The sequence below is a fragment of the Patella vulgata genome, chromosome 5 (genome assembly GCF_932274485.2).
Source record: "Patella vulgata chromosome 5, xgPatVulg1.2, whole genome shotgun sequence".
NCBI classification, from domain to species: domain Eukaryota; kingdom Metazoa; phylum Mollusca; class Gastropoda; family Patellidae; genus Patella; species Patella vulgata.
Genome location: NC_065883.2, coordinates 7,889,770 through 7,906,622, shown reverse-complemented (window position 1 = coordinate 7,906,622; position 16,853 = coordinate 7,889,770). Strand labels below are relative to the sequence as shown.

The 16,853-nt window shown below is 38.5% G+C and overlaps 1 protein-coding gene across 1 annotated transcript in view; it reads right to left on the bottom strand.

Moving 5' to 3' along the window:
* LOC126822453 (transcription factor VBP) overlaps positions 1-7,689 on the bottom strand; it is a 31,700-nt gene extending 24,011 nt beyond the window's left edge. Inside the window, exon 1 of the mRNA XM_050551386.2 lies at positions 7,351-7,689. The gene's annotated coding sequence lies outside the window, so the exon portion shown is untranslated. The remainder of the gene's footprint in view (positions 1-7,350) is intronic.
* Between the last annotated feature and the right edge of the window lie 9,164 nt (positions 7,690-16,853).

Below are 16,853 nucleotides of genomic sequence, written 5' to 3'. Positions count from 1 at the left end.
ACACAACTTAGCTCCTGTTACCACCTTAAAATAGGCGAAAATGGGTCTAAAATCCGATATTCATGTAATAAGAATGTATCTAAAGGGATTTCCATTCACCTTTTAAAGATTTTGTAGTAATTATGTTCGAAGAAATACGTCAACAGGCCATTCTACACGATTTATATCATTGTTTTGTCGTTCTTTGTTCATTACAAATGGCGCCTGAAACCATAGAGTACGCGAACTCGTGTACTGATTTTAAAAAGTTCATTGTGTCTGAAATATTGGATATTGGGATCTCAATTTTTAACACTAAGATTACAACACAATTTGGATCAATTTGACTGAAATTTTCCACAAATTCCCTTTACATTATCTAGTTTTTAACTATTATAGTGAGAAACGTTAGCTTTTTATTTCATCTCCCATAATGTATCTTTAATAAAGGTACGTGATAAAATATTTATATTTTTTTAAAAGCTGGTTACTTTGATAGCATTTCTTTATCATAAGGGAACCGCGGTGACACAATGAGCGAGGCGGAGAGAAAGAGGGAGGGAGGGAGAGAGAGAGAGATAGATAGATAGAGAAATGGGGTTTAACGTCCACTGGACACAAACTATTATAGTGAGAACTGCCAGCTCTTTATTTAATCTCCCATAATGTATCTTTAAGAAGTGACTGCTGACGTGTGCTGCCCGATTTACATAATTATGTCACATGTTTTCGTTTTTTAAAAAAATCATTCGATTCAACTGTACCAGGTGTAAATAATGCTACCACCTGTTATTGAACTTATTACAATATAAAATGTCCATAAATGAGTTAAGTATATTTTTATTAAATACTTAAAAAGTTTAAAATAATAATTGTTCATTTGGGTTGCCTTGAAATTGGAACAGAGAGATAGGAAGACTTGGGGTTTTAAGCCCACTCGACACAAACTAGGTCATTTCGGGACTAACACATGGTTCAATTTTATTTCAATAATTCGCTTGCGCGTAAGGTTCTTCAGCAGTAGGAGGAAACCAGAGGACCCGGAGAAAACCCACGAGGTTGGACAGACGACCCTTGTCCCTGTCAGTGCAACCGGGGGATCGAAAGCACGTCAGTTGACTCAATGACAGACCTTATGATACAAAGCGTACCGGCTAACCATTCGTCCCAGCCCTAACCCCCGCAAATTGGAACAGAAAGGTAGAACGTTAAAACCCCAGTTTATTTCGCCTGGCATAGATTTCTATTTTTTCTGTCCTTTTGTGGATTTTTTTTTATCCATGTCTGGGATACAGTTCAATATGTCAGGTACAAATTCAGTAATCCCAGTCATTTTGTTTCAATAACAACATTTGAGCAAAAAACGTAGGAATACTTCAAACACTACACAACAAACAGATTTACATTATAAAAAACAATAATCATTCGTTATATTGATTGTTCAATTGTTGGCATATGTCGCAGCAAACGTATAACATTATATATCAACCGATAAAGACTTTCATAGCATATTGAAAAAAATAAATCAGTGACGAGTGTCATGTGCTGGAGCAAGAACAATTTCGACGCTCACCACATGTACAAGGACTATGCAGAAAAAAAGTTGGGGGGGGGGGGGGGTCTAACTGTACCCCTGCATATCTAGAGTAAGGCACGGGGCAGGGGTTCAGATTGGGCGTTTTATCTGCCATACCCACGTAAGAGTGAGTAAACCAGGTCATTTCGGGACCACCACACGCGTGTAGTGGTCTTTGGCAGCGGAGGGGTGGGGGAGGGCGGACGACCAAGAGAAAGCCCCTGAGGTTGGACAGACGTCCCTACTCCTTGTCACGTACAACCGGGAAAGCGAAACCACGCCAGTTGACTCAATGTCAGATCTTATGATACAGCGCGCACATGCTAACAATTTGCCCCCCCCCCCCTCCATGCCCACGTAAAACAAATTAAATAAATATTTATGGTAGCGGCTGCAGCACCATCTCATTAGGTCTGGTTACAACTATTATGTTTATTATATTGAATAAAATGATAATAATTTTATTATGTACAAACTATGTATATGAGATAACCTGGACATTTATTAAATTTTATTCGTTTTGCGTGTTTGAAAGTTATCAGCTAAAATGAATAATCGCTTTATTATAGAATCTGTTATTGCGACGTTAACTGTCCTGTTCATAGATATAATATTAATCAATTCAACGATAACAAAACAATAAAGTTACAATATTAGTAGATTAGGATGGCCAATGACACGAATGATTAGCATGTGCGCGCTGTATCATAAGTTCTGTCATTGCGTCAACTGGCGTGGTTTCGATTCCCCGGTTGTACGTGACAAGGAGTGGGGTCGCCGGTCCAGTCTCGTGGATTTTCTCCGGGTCCTCAGGTTTCCTCCCACTGCTAAAGACCCCTACGCGCAAGTGAGTTATTGAAATAAAACTGAACCATACGTTAGTCCCGAAATGACCTAGTTTGTGTCGAGAGGAGGTTAAACCCCACCTCTCTCTCTCTCTCTCTGTCCCATGGGAGCAACATGGCACATAAATACAGCACAAAATAAACTATCTTTAACTACACTGATGCAATCTTCACACCTCATTCATTCATGTGAATGTAATTAGCATTTACTAGTTTGGGATATATACTGACCAGTGAAACTAACCAGAACTTATTAAACAGCGACCTATACATCCATTTTGTCCAATCTCCCGACCAATGTAACAAGTTTGTTTCCAGTGCCAGCACACCGAACCTTCCCAATGTAATCATCACCCAAAACTTTTTTTAAACAATAGCAACCGCCCTATTACAGAGGTTTTCACTAACTTCCCTAACAATTGCAACTGCTCCATCACCAACTTTCTTACACTTAGCAAAACACGATTACTACGTTAATAATTAGTGTTTTTATTTTTTTATTGTGGACCGAAGTGTGATGATTTGGGTGTTGTTTTCTGTTTGAACAGAACATGGCATTCATTACCTTTGCGATACTCGGTACGGATCCAGAAAAACGGCAGTAATCCGAATTGATTCGTAAATAATTATTTTATTTATTGGGGACCCGATCATGATGATTTGAAGTGTTATGTTGCGGACCCAAGCATAATGTTGTTTTCTGTTTTGATGGAATATAGCCATTACCTTTTGGGCTTTGTATTGCAACTGGTCCAGAAAAAAGACAAGTCCTTTAGTACCCTGTTATCATGTGATAAATAATTGATTTACATTGAAGAGTAACTGAGTTTGGTGTACTAGTATATAAGTAAACAGACTTATCTATTCTATATCCTGATTACCATCTTGTTTATTTACTTTAGTCCACGAGTTTTTATATAAAGTACAGATTATTTGGCTATACAGTTTTAATACTATTTACGTCGTCTTAAAATGGGATGAATAATACCCTTATATTGAATGTATTTAGAATGAAACTTGTAGGTGTGTTGTATACACTACAAAATAACCATATGAATATGTCGTTTACATGTTCACATGTATGTTTACTATGTTAATGTAGCTCGATCAGTATGAATAATACATTATACTGAACTTATTTAGAATGTATATGGTGTACCGTCTTCATTAGCCCAGTCGGAGCAGAACAGTAGGACGTTAAACCCAATTTCATTTCATTTGTATACGGTTTATAAACTACAAAATATAAACTTGACACAATGGGTCATTCCAGGACTTACATATGTTCGCTTGCGCGTAGGGGTCTTCAGCAGTGGGAGGAAACCCACGAGGTTGTACAGGCGACCCTACTCCTTGTCACATCAGCTGACTCAATGACAGACATTAGAATACAACGCGCACCCGCTAACCATTCAGCCACCCAACCGCCGTCGAGTTAAAAACGTAACTCTTTTGATTTGGTACAATTACGTGCGGACGGGGGCGACGAAAACAACATACGATCACGTGGTCGTATAAGAACAAAACGAATAAAAATATGAAACTTATGATACAACGCGCACGCGCTAACCATTCGGCCCCCCCTTCCATCCCCCCCCCCCGCTCTCATTCCCATGGTATATTTTAATAAACCACTTGTTAAGTAGAGTCATTCTGTTTGATTAAAGGTATTTTGCGCTATAATCATATGTATTGTTGTTTATTGATGGTTTGATAAAATAGTTTAATATCCCTGTATATTAGATTTATTAGTAATGATAAGGACTGGAACAAAGTGTGATAAACACATGTTGCTACAATTATCATCCAAATATATATATGTATATATATATTACCATACCAATATAATATAATTGTATAATATTGCTGGCGATATAAAATAACAAAAAAGTAGAGCATAATTGATTTGCGATTTTGACAAGAAAAATCATATATATATATTATAAAAAAAAATATAAAAAATATATAAAACACAATATATCTAATCATGGCGAAGATTATGGATATAGGATAATTTACATTAAAGGCACATTATGTAGGCGTATATATACGCTTTTGCTGTTTTGTATTGTCGTGGGTGGCGGAGAGTGTAGGGATGCTCATCTATAACAACAGTGCGTTTCGCTCCGAATTGCATACTGACTTTGAAATTGGTTTGTTTTCCATAATAGACATGTTGGGATGGGTCACGTTGATAATTATAAAAAATATATATATTTAAATATATGATGGGCAAATAGTAAAAATAGAAAATGGACTTCTTATACGGGAATATATTAAATTCTAAGAAGTAATCCAATAGAAAATGGATTTCCTATATGGGAATATATCAAAACAAAATCTCCTATCCTAACAATTAATCCAATCCATTACATGATGGGCAAATAGAGACAATAGAAAATGGATTTCCTATGTGGGAATATATCAAAATAAAATCTCCTATCCTAACAATTAATCCAATCCATTACATGATGGGCAAATAGTGAAAATAGAAAATGGACTTCTTATGCGGGAATATATTAAATTCTAAGAAGTAATCCAATCCATTACATGATAGAGACAATAGAAAATGGACTTCTTATACGAGAATATATTAAATTCTAAGAAATAACCCAATCCATTACATGATGGGCAAATAGTGACAATAGAAATGGATTTCCTATATTGGAATATATCAAAACAAAAACTCCTATTAGTGAATAGGTATCAGGTGTTCCGGAAAGAGTAAGCATATTCAGTCATGTGTGCAGCATGTGAGAGTATAACAGATAGGAAGTAACAAGCTCGGTATCGACCAGTTCTATTAATGGCGACCTCAACATGCCATGAACTCATACTGACCGGAATACATGATAAACCTTGATCAGTCCATGTCTGTAGCAACGTACTGGGGAATTCTCTATCTTAAATTAACACGTAACCAGGCAGGGTCCATAATATGAATTTTAAAATCCAACAGGTAGCAAAAAAAGTGTAAAACTTTTTTGTTTTTACTTGTAGTTTAGATGAAGGGTTTTAGACGGTACATATAGCTCCCTGTTTCTAAGCTAGATTGCTATATCTCCGATATTTGTACAACTGATTTTAGGTGTAATCCCGACATAGGGATGGTAACTTTGCATTAACAAGGTTTGGTATCTCCACCATGTATTAAAATTACTAACATTCTCTTAAGCATCACCGACTTTTATCTAGCGTAGAAGGTGGAAAGGGGCTTTATATTACTTGGTTGGTGGGAGTTCCATTATACATATTATATAGTAGGTCCGCTGATAAGAGGTCGGGGCAGTACATAAGCCAAAGGGAACTACTAAACAAGGACTATCGCTTCCTTTCATTTCTTAACTGGACATTGGCCATACATTGCTACTAGCGTAGTGTATTTATAGCCCGATTATGTATATATTGAGTATACATATACAAACACCCACTATTGTAAGCGTAATGTATAATACAGTACGTACATCACAGGATACTATCGGTGTGTACAGTACTATAATACATGCGACGTAGTGACTAATAACTGACAAATCGCGCTGGTGATTAGCTCTACCCAACGACGTAGTACATAATAACAATCACTACCGATTCCTATAAATCGGTTGGATAATTTCAGTTACATATAGGACACAATTGGTCGGATAATTTCTGTTACATAGGACACATATTCACCCTATATAACCCCAAAACATTTCCCAGAAGGTATATGTACACAAACCTATTAGATGATATAACAGTTCAACATCAAATTGTTAGCTGATCATATGTTTCATTTTAAAATCAGAAACTTATAAATACAAGAGTTCAAAGTAAATTGTGTAAATCTATGATTAGATCCTCGCGTAATATGTATTATGTACGCCTCCTTTGTATAAGCAGGTTACTGGCCTATTCGATCTGATTAAATAAAGACTTACATAATAGTCTATTATAACATTAATTACTAATCAATTATTATACCTTGTATCAATCCTTATATAACAATATGATTATACAAATCCTCTCTTGTAACAATTTGAATTATATGCCAAAGATTATTAAGATCTTTATATTACAATAAGTCACCGACCAATCTCACATCTTCTTTACATGTGAGATGTAGAAATAATAAAGTGAAAACATGGTTAATAAAAATAGGGGGTTGGGGTATACAATAGTAATAACATTTCAATAAATGAAATGAAATGAAATGGGGTTAAAGGTTTCACTGTTCTGTTCCGAAACGTCCATAAACATCAAACTATAAATAACTTAATATCAAAATAAATAAATAAATAAATTAGAGGTATGATTCAGTAAGATTATGTAATCTAGAATTGCTTTTGAAACCAATGACAATTAAAGAAAATGGGTATTATATAATAACTGAACTAAAAAAAAATAAAAAATAATACCCAAAACAAACAATAAATAATTTAAAAAATAAATACTTAAACGTACCCTCAGTAATATTTAACGACTTCAACATCTGACGAGTTCATATTTTTTTTTTCAACCAAGACACAATAAAATAAAGTCCAACGCGGTATATATAGTAACCACCCTAATACACTATTTACCATACATAGGAGGGGTAAATCCGTCCATTTGAATTCACACACTTTCACTCATTCATTGATGATATCATCATCAATATAAACTAACTCAATGTTCACGGGAAAAATAAGTTCAGTTTCCGGATAGTAGTAATACACGGAATATCATAAGACAAGTTTATAAATATCCACAAATAATCATAGTTATCGGACTGTTACTCACACCTCCGTCCATCGTTATTCACGAGTTAAAATTGAATATTAGTTTCCCTGACCAGTGGTATGGGCGGCCAGCGAGGTCAACAGCGAGCTGTTTCACAATTGTAAACAGAAATCGTAACTGTAGCCTCGGTTCTGCTCTCGTAAACAAACGTGCTACTAAACTGTTTTAAATTGAATTAAAAAATTGTCTCACCTTTCGTGCGGTGTGACTAATTCCGTAAGTTGACTTCTATCCTGTTAGGCAAGATGTTGTAATGATGCGGTAACTGAACGTAATCCCCTCGCCTCTCGTTCTCTCTCTCCCTTTCTCGTGTAACTTCAAGTTGACCCCAGTTGACGCCTGCTCGGCCAAGCTAATGCTATGCGGCTTCCCGTATCACGTAACTCAAGTTAGCTAACCAATCACTGACCGCCTTACATCCACTCTACCACGTCAGGCCTACACGGACCAGTGACATCACGGCCCTTAGGTAACCTATGATTGGCTGACTGGACGCTCGGCTCAAGGTTGCGTAAGGACATGGCAGTTACATTACGGGTCAAGGGGTGAGAGCCTCGCTTTGACCAACAAGCATGTGACCTTGTTGAGTTTATTTATATGTGTGTGTATCGACCAAGTTAACACATGCTGTTTACGCCAACATTGCGCAAGTTCGTTTTATTGATTAAAAACTAAATATAAAAATCGGTCAGCATATTGGCGAAAAAAAGTTCAAAAATGCACTTCCATTCATTGATTTATAGATTTGTTTGTATTCATATTGACTTTCTAGCACGAGAGGAAAAGAACGAGATAATGAATGTCGATAACATGTATATGTATAGCACTATAGTATTACTTGACAGTTGCTGGTCATCGGGCAAAGTTCATGGTGAAAAGCGTTGGTTGGTAATTATCTTATACCGTCCACCTACCCTATCGTGCACGTTTCTACCAGATATAAAAAGATTAAAAAATCCGGATGGTACTATCTGGTAATGGCATCAAGTTAGCAAAACTCATTGCATGGTGAAATATGGCCGCGAGCGCTGTCGGAAATCAGTGATCGTCTGCACAACTAATGTTTAACATGTGTATACGGGGTCAAATCGAGGTCGGTTAAGGCCATGAGAGGCTATTTTCAGTTGAAAAGATTCTTTTTTTGTATTTGCGTGTTTGATGTGAGAGATGAGATACACGACTACTCTGTAATTCAATATCTTCCAATCTAAATCTCCAGCCTTGAGCCGAGTTAACAAAAAAAAATATAAAATAACATGGCTTGATAGATCTACAGTTGAATAAATCGATATAAAAGAACGCGGTCCATAGACGTAAACACATTACAGAACTGACCGCTTGGTCATTTATTATCATGATATGCAGCTGTCACGGTTTATAATCATACGTCGGTCGAAGATTACGACGCAGTAAGAATAAAACCCTGAGAAACGTTAAAGTATAAAACCTTCCCAATGATATTAATTATCAGAGATTTTCAGTTAATAAATGCAATTATGTGAATAGGTCAATTGAATACGATATGAATGATCCTGTTGATGCTAGAGTCATCCATTTTATTTCTATGGTTACGTGAAAAATGCGAGCTGAAGCATTTTGCTTGGACATCGAGGGTTCTTTTGCATGCACGCCAAATTGTACACACATGTGGGCCCCCGATTTTCTTCCAGTCCGAAGAACTAGACACATTTCTTTTTGGTTAAGCCCTTGACAATATTGAGAACCTGGCTTGAAAAATCTAGTCCATTATGCACACAGACAACTATCTACTTTACTTCCAGAATAGATCTCTGCCCTAAATGGCCGCCATATCCAACAATTAGTATGCCGTCTTGTAACGCATTTCTACTCCGTTTCACATCTGTTATACACACGAAGACTAATTAAACTTTTCCAATTTTGTTTTTAACTGAAAGCAGAATATATATTAATCGCAAAATTCTCGAAATATATTTAGTGTTTTCGACTAAAATCTTCGATTTAAGAATTAAAATGTCGGTCAACTAGGTTAGTGTCTGTTCTCAAGCGGAACTAATTATAAACAGACAGCGAAAGTTTAGTATGATTCTAGTAGAGGACACTACCAACGTTCGAATTCCCCCACCTACCCCCCATATATAGAGAAACATTATTTTTGACATAATTATTTGTATATGTTCATAGCATACTGTATGGCGTAGGCTCTGCCCGTCTTCATTTTCCCAGTCGGTGCAGAAAAGAAGGGCTTTAAATCCATTTTATTTCATTTCATTTCTTTATGTAAAAATATGTTTTGATATGATTGTATATGTTCGATTAATCCTATAATTGTTCACCGGGCCCGTAGCCTGAAAAATATTTTGTTCCCCCGAAAAAAAAGTTGCCGACCATAGCTGTAAAATACCTACTGTAGACTGTGCCCCCACCCCACCCCTACAACCTTCATTGCCCCCCCCCCCCTCTAAAAAATTTACTGCCCTTCCGCAGCCAGAAAGCTGGCTACGGGCGTGTATCTCACACGTGCATTAATATACTATTTATCCTCCCTTCTAACACGTGCATTAATATACTATTTATCCTCCCTTCTAACACGTGCATTAATATACTATTTATCCTCCCTCCTAACACGTGCATTCAAATACGATCTATCCTTCCTTTGTTCATATGTAACACGTGCATTAATTAATATCGTTAGAGTGATATTAGATAATAACTGATAATAATACAGATGAATAATGATTAGGTTAATTAGTGTAAATGAACTGATAACCCATACACATATTATGTTAAATATAGAAAATATAAGTTTTAAAAAAAAATAGGAGTGCTATTTGGCGCTTGCTATGTATTTACAGGTTTGTTAGAGAAAATCCCAAACTAGTAAATGCTAATTATATTCACATGAATGAATGGGATGTGAAGATTGTATCAATCTAGGTAAAGATAGTTTATTTTGTGTTGTATTTACGTGCACTGTTGCTCCCACGAGAGAGAGAGAGAGAGAGAGAGGGAGAGAGAGAGAGAGGGATGGGGTAGGGAGCGCAAAGTGATGCAAGGCGTTAGCGACTACGGCTATTTAGTATTCCTGATGTTTGTCTCTGTGCCATTTTAATTCTAACTGGTCTAATGAAGACGGGCATACGCCGTACAGTGTGCTATGGGGACGTCAACGTGTACACGGGACCTCGACTTCTCGTCCCATCCAAACGACTAGATGTTGTTCCTTGCCATGCCATCCATCCCGCATCACTCATATGTATATATAGTGAAAATCCCGAGGTACTGTCTCGGTCAACACCGGGATCGAACTATGGACCCCCTCCCGATAGTGGGCATCTTTGAATCCACGGTCACCAAAGAAGATATCGCAGGAATACTTTTCCAACGCTAACCCGGGTAGTGATCGGCCAGGTTCATCGAAAATAAATCTATATGTATCCTTTAAATGACCCAAATAAGTGGGTTGGTAATTTCTGCTTGTGTCTGTGTGTGGGTTGGTTGGGTGGGAGGGGGTCTATAACGGGACATAACTCTTGAGATGACCATCGAAAATTAATGGAAATCATCCGACTTCCTTCTGTCAACAGAACTGACAACCCATAGTCTACAAAGTGCTAACAAGATTTTTTAACATCGAGGAATAACCTCGGATATCGTTTTTTCAATGTAGTTATCAATCCATATCAACTATAATCTACAAATGAGGGATAGCAAAGAAAAAGCGTATATATAGTCGTTCGGATAGGACCAAAAAAGGTCCACCTGTGTACTTTCTAACGTGTGCGTAAAGGAACCCATGACAGTTGGAATATACGATCAAAAGTAGGCGTCAGAATATCCTCCATAGCTCACTGTATGACGTAAGCCCGTCTTCATTATCCCGGATGGTGGCGGTACAGAAATTAATTATGTTCTATTTATATATACTTCCTGTTTTTTTATTGTTTGGTTGTTACTGACGTTTACACGCCTACATCTATTTGTTAAGGCCAGTTCAGTTTTTTTCAAGGTCGCTGAGATGTAAATAAGGTTAGGGCACGTGATTGTTGGCGAGATTGTAGGTTAATTTTAGGGTAAGCATTGGGGTTAGGTCCAAGGTTAGAATTATCATATATTCCAACTGTCAAGGGTTGCTTTACACTGAAAGGCACGGTCATACTGGACCGATTACCACCGTAAGTCGTCATTAACAGGAAGAGCGGAAGAGTTACCCCCCTGGAATCGATTGCGATAGCTTCATTGGCTTCAATGAACACCAAGGTACCCACCGTCCGTCCCATCGAAAGTCTTGCCAATCCTTTCCCTTTTCAAAGATAGTTTGCTCTCGTATAAATATGAATAAACTACGAATAAATGGAATATTTTCTATATCGGTGGGTATAACTAATTCACTGCGGACGAAATGAAATGAATACGGTTTAACACCCTACTTGTCTGCTGCATGAGACGCGCATTCGCTATACGGGGGTGGATGGCCGAATGGTTAGCACGTGCGCGCTGTATCATAAGGCCCGTCATTGAGTCAACTGGCGTGGTTTCTAATCCCCGGTTGTACGTGACAAGGAGTAGGGTCGCCTGTCCAACCTCGTGGGTTTTCTCCGGGTCCTCAGGTTTCCTCCCACTGCTTAAGACCCCTGCGCGCAAGCGAACTATTGAAAATGAAATTAAACCATATGTTAGTCCCTAAATGATCTAGTTTGTGTCGAGTGGACGTTAAACCCCATTTCTCTCTTTCTCTCTCACTCTCTCCCCCTATCTTCTCTCTCTCTCATTCGCCATACAGTGTACTTATGAGAGCAATTATGCCCGGACCGTGACGTTTCGGTCTCACTCTTCGTCAAAATCCAACTACCAAGAGTTATGTTGAGTGCACCGCAAGTCCGCAACGTGTATACGGGGCCTCGGGGTTTCGTCCGATCCGAACGACTAGCGCCTTATCCACTAAGCCATCACTGCTCCCGGGTAAAATTAAGAACACACAGCACCACCTTGCCAGTCTCCTTACAAACTTTACGATATCCGTAGATATGTCATTTGTCGAACTCGGTTTCGAATGAAAGAATGGTAGATTACAATCTCAATCTAGGTAAAAATATCCGAAACGAAATAGTAATCTGATTTTAATAAGACCGTTATTAACGTTATCTTTATTTTCACTTATGTATGAATTAAACAATACTTTTTTTTAGGGGGAGTTTTTAACTATATAGTGAGAACTGCCCGCTCTTTATCAAATCTTCTATAATTCCCCGTTAAGCAGAAAATTTAATATGTTACAGGTGTTGCTGATAAAAATTGTTCAATTGATAAAATACGCACACATGTGTTACAGTCAAACTCAACAATATGACATAATCAATATTTATACTGGGAATATTAAAAACACGTATTGTTTAATTCATACACAAAGTATAGGTAAGTCTTATGAGAGAGAGAGAGAGAGAGAGAGAGAGAGAGAGGGAGGGAGAGAGAGTCTAACGTCCACTCGACACAAACTAGGTCATTTCGGGACCAACATATGGTTTTAATTTTATTTCAATAATACGCTTGCGCGTAACGGTTTTTAGTTGATGGAGGAAACCGGAGGACCCGGAGAAAACCCACGAGGTTGGACAGGCAACCCAACTCCTTGTCACGTACATGTTCAACCGGGTAATCGAAACCACACCAGTTGACTCAATGGCAGACCTTATGATACAGAGCGCACGCGCTAACTATTCGGCCATCCAACCCATCAATGTTAAGTAAATGTTGTCAATCGCCAACAAAAAATAAAAAAAAAAAGAGTGAGTGACTTTTTATTTTCCCCGTGATCACATAGTTTCTGATGACATAATAAAAGAATAGAATAATAAACTTAAATATATATTAAAAGACGCTGTTATTTGATTTTAATTTTTTGTGTGACGACCTAAGGTCCTGTTTTTTTTACAGGTACGCACCTTTGTATCACCTCCTGATGTATCTATTCACAAGGTCAGGGCCTCATCAATTCTAAACCCGGCAATGGTGACGTGAACAATGCTACTTTTGTTTAAGTCACTGATTAAATAATACCGGTATACCTATCTAAGTTGACAAGCGGAAATTGCATCCTGATTTTATAACCAATTGAAGTTTACATAATAAAGCCTACACAATTACACGATTCAATTCACGTCAAAAACATTTTTATATAATTTCTATTACACATTTGTAATTTTTTTAAAAGAACAACATGCTCGCGACATACTTTTACACAAAATGAATCCCACACAATTGTTCAACAATGTAAACCTATCCCAATGGGAACCAAAGGTTTTATTTGATATGCTCCTGTTTTTCTTGCAATTCGAATTTGAGCACTTCTAAAAATACTTTTTATAACAGCAAATCTCTCGAAATCCGGGGTATTATTTATTTCGCATCTGGTCGTCAACAATTGGCTTGTGAACGGGATAGAATAAGCTATTTTCGAATTTGCCGTGTCATGATAGGATGAATCCTATCGATTTTCTGACAAGGAGTAGGGTCGCCTGTCCAACCTCGTGATTTTTCTCCGGGTCCTCCGGTTTCCACCCACTGCTAAAGACCCCTACGCGCAAGCGAATTATTGAAATAAAATTAAACCATATGTTAGTCCCGAAATGACCTAGTTTGTGTCGTGTGGACAATAAACCCCATTTCTCTCTCTCTCTATTTCTCTCTCCCCTGTCGATTTTCAATATTCCACGATCCTCCGTTTCGGAGTTACCCCTCCTGTGTTGTGAACGTGATGGAGGATAGTATTGAAGTTGGGTGCGTGTTTGGGGGGGGGGGGGGTCTTTACAATTTATTTGGCGTGAAGCATTAGGGTCATTAGAGGAAGAGCCCTTATCGACTTTCAATGGTATGCAGCCCTCCATAGCGCTACACCCCTCATTTGGGAAAACCGTGTGAACGCAATCGAGGCTACAGTTACAAACGGATTTTCTTCCAGTTTGTGTGAAACATTGGGGTCGAGAGACGACGATCCATATCTATTTCTATTTTCAGTTGGTGATAAATCTTATTGATTTTAAATTTTTTTAAACCTAACCCTCGGCAACAATCACATGCCCTAACCCTGTTTACATCTCGTGAAATTGACGAAATCTGCTGGTGGTCTTAATATTTAGATCCGACCAATTAGTAGATCTTCATGTAGTGTAGGCCATCGAAAGTATAAAAACGAAACGAAATATATTTGGAGCAAATGAATTCTTTGATTCTTAGGCAAGTTTCATCATTCCCTCCCCGGTTTTATTGTTCTAATGTCTCGACCAATTAAATTGCTCAACTCTGTTTAGCATAAGCATCAAATGCTTGTCATCGAACTCGGTAAAGACATTCACATAATGAACATATTTACCGTGATTTTACAATTATATCTCAATTTGAGAGAGAGAGACAGAGAAATGGGGTTTAACGTCCACTCGACACAAACTAGGTCATTTCGGGACTAACATATGGTTTGATTTTATTTACATAATTCGCTTGCGCGTAGGGGTCTTTAGCAGTGGGAGGAAACCGGAGGACCCGGAGAAAACCCACGAGGTTGGACAGGCGGCCCTACTCCTTGCCACGTACAACCGGAGATTCGAAACCACGCCAGTCGACTCAATGACAGACTTTATGATACAGCGCGCGCACGCTAACCATTCAGCCATCACCCCCCCCCCCCCCCCATCTCAATTTGAAGCAATCTGATTACAATACATATCTATATTTCGTTTCGTTTTTTAATAATTTCGATGGCCTACACTACATGAAGATCTGACAAGTTGTACTCGAAGGTCGTGTCAGGGGTCGCACGAGTGGCTTTTGACCCTATGGCGTCAGACATTGATTAATCAATCAGCGTTGACGTTTGTTTCTAGTGGTTTACCCACAGTTCCGCGCATGACACGCCAAGAAGTCGCAGTAACAAACCGTTTCATTGGATTCAACGAAAACCCCGGTAATATAACAACTCTTCCAGATTCTAGTGTAGTAAAGACAAGTCAAACAAAATTTTGAACTATAAAAATCGAAACGAAATAGGATCTGTGTTTTAGTCAGATTGAATTTGAAGCAGTGTTATTGCATGTGATACGAACAGACTGGTCAGAGGCACGTAGCGTCTTAGCCTGTATACTCGCCATCGAACCTAGTCAATGTCACACACCTAACTAACAAATGAAATGAAATGAGGTTTAACGTCCTACTGTCCTGCTCCTAAACTAGGCTAATGAAGACGGGCATACGCCATGCAGTGTGCTATGAGGGAAATTTTGCCCGGGCAGCGGCGCTACGGCCTAGTCTTATATCGACTTCCAACTGCCAAGGGATCTTTTACGTGTGTACACGGGACCTCGGTTTTTCGTGCCATCCGAACGACTAGACAGCTGTCCTTGTGAGGCCCTCCGTCCTGCATCACTGACAAGGGGAAACCACGCCGGAAAAACCTAATTAACAACTACAACAACTACGTTATTGTGTTCCAAATGGTGTGACGGGCAGATGCCAGATGCTTAGTCTGTGCAGAAAATGCTCATCATCGAACTCAGTCAAGACATTTCCCGAATAAACACCCCACTCTCCCTCTCCATAATATATAAATATTAATCTATGTTAATTTTGTTTTACTGAAATTTGTGAACTGAACAAATATCGTGATTGAAATCGTATCACGACACAGGAGCCAGGATGGTACCGTGAGTAAGATGTGTTGATCCCGGTGTTGCCCGAGAAAGTTAATCGAGATTTTCCGGGGTGGTCCCCACTTGTCTGTGGCGCGGATGGGACGAAAAACTGAAGTCCAGTGTACACCCAGTCTGATGAAAATACAGATCTATATTTCGTTTCGTTTTTTTTATACTTTCGAAGGCCTACACTACATGAAGATCTGGAAAGTTATAGCGATATGTCACGTCAGGGGTCAAAAGACCGACTTTTGACCTATGACGTCAGACATTAGATTAACCAATCAGCATTGATGTTACTAGTGGATTACCCACAGTTCCGGGCAAAAAAGGTCGAACACTCGATTCGACAGACCATTTGATTGGCTGACCCCTCATTTCAAGCAGAACACGAGTTAAATAACAAGTCTTCCAGATCCAAGTGTAGTAAAAACAAGTAAAACGAAATTTTGAACTCTTAAAACGAAACGAAATAGGATCTGTGTTTTAACCAGATTGGAGAGAGAGAGAGAGAGAGAGAGAGAGAGAGAGAGAGAGAGAGAGAGAAAATAAAAAATGGTTTTTAACGTCCACTCGACACAAACTAGGTCATTTCGGGACTAACATATGGTTTAATTTTATTTCAATAATTCGCTTGCGCGTAGGGGTCTTTAACAGTGGGAGGAAACCGGAGGACCCGGAGAAAACCCACAAGGTTGGACAGGCGACCCTACTCCTTGTCACGTACAACCGGGGATTCGAAATCACGCCAGTTAACCAGATTGGTGTACACATTGGCGTGCTTGTAAAAGAACCCTTGACAGTTGGAATTCGAAATAACGAGTCGACCGTAGTTTCGCTGTACGGACAAAAATTTCCCTCATAGCACAATGTATGGAGTATGCCTGTCTTCATTAGCCCACAGCCGGTGCAGAACAATAGGACGTTAAATGGATCACGACACCTGTATTGTCATTCGTATTGGATCGTGAATAGTCGCCATTGTCAACAAAACGATCGTGACTGTATACCACAAAGAATAAATTGTTTGTAACA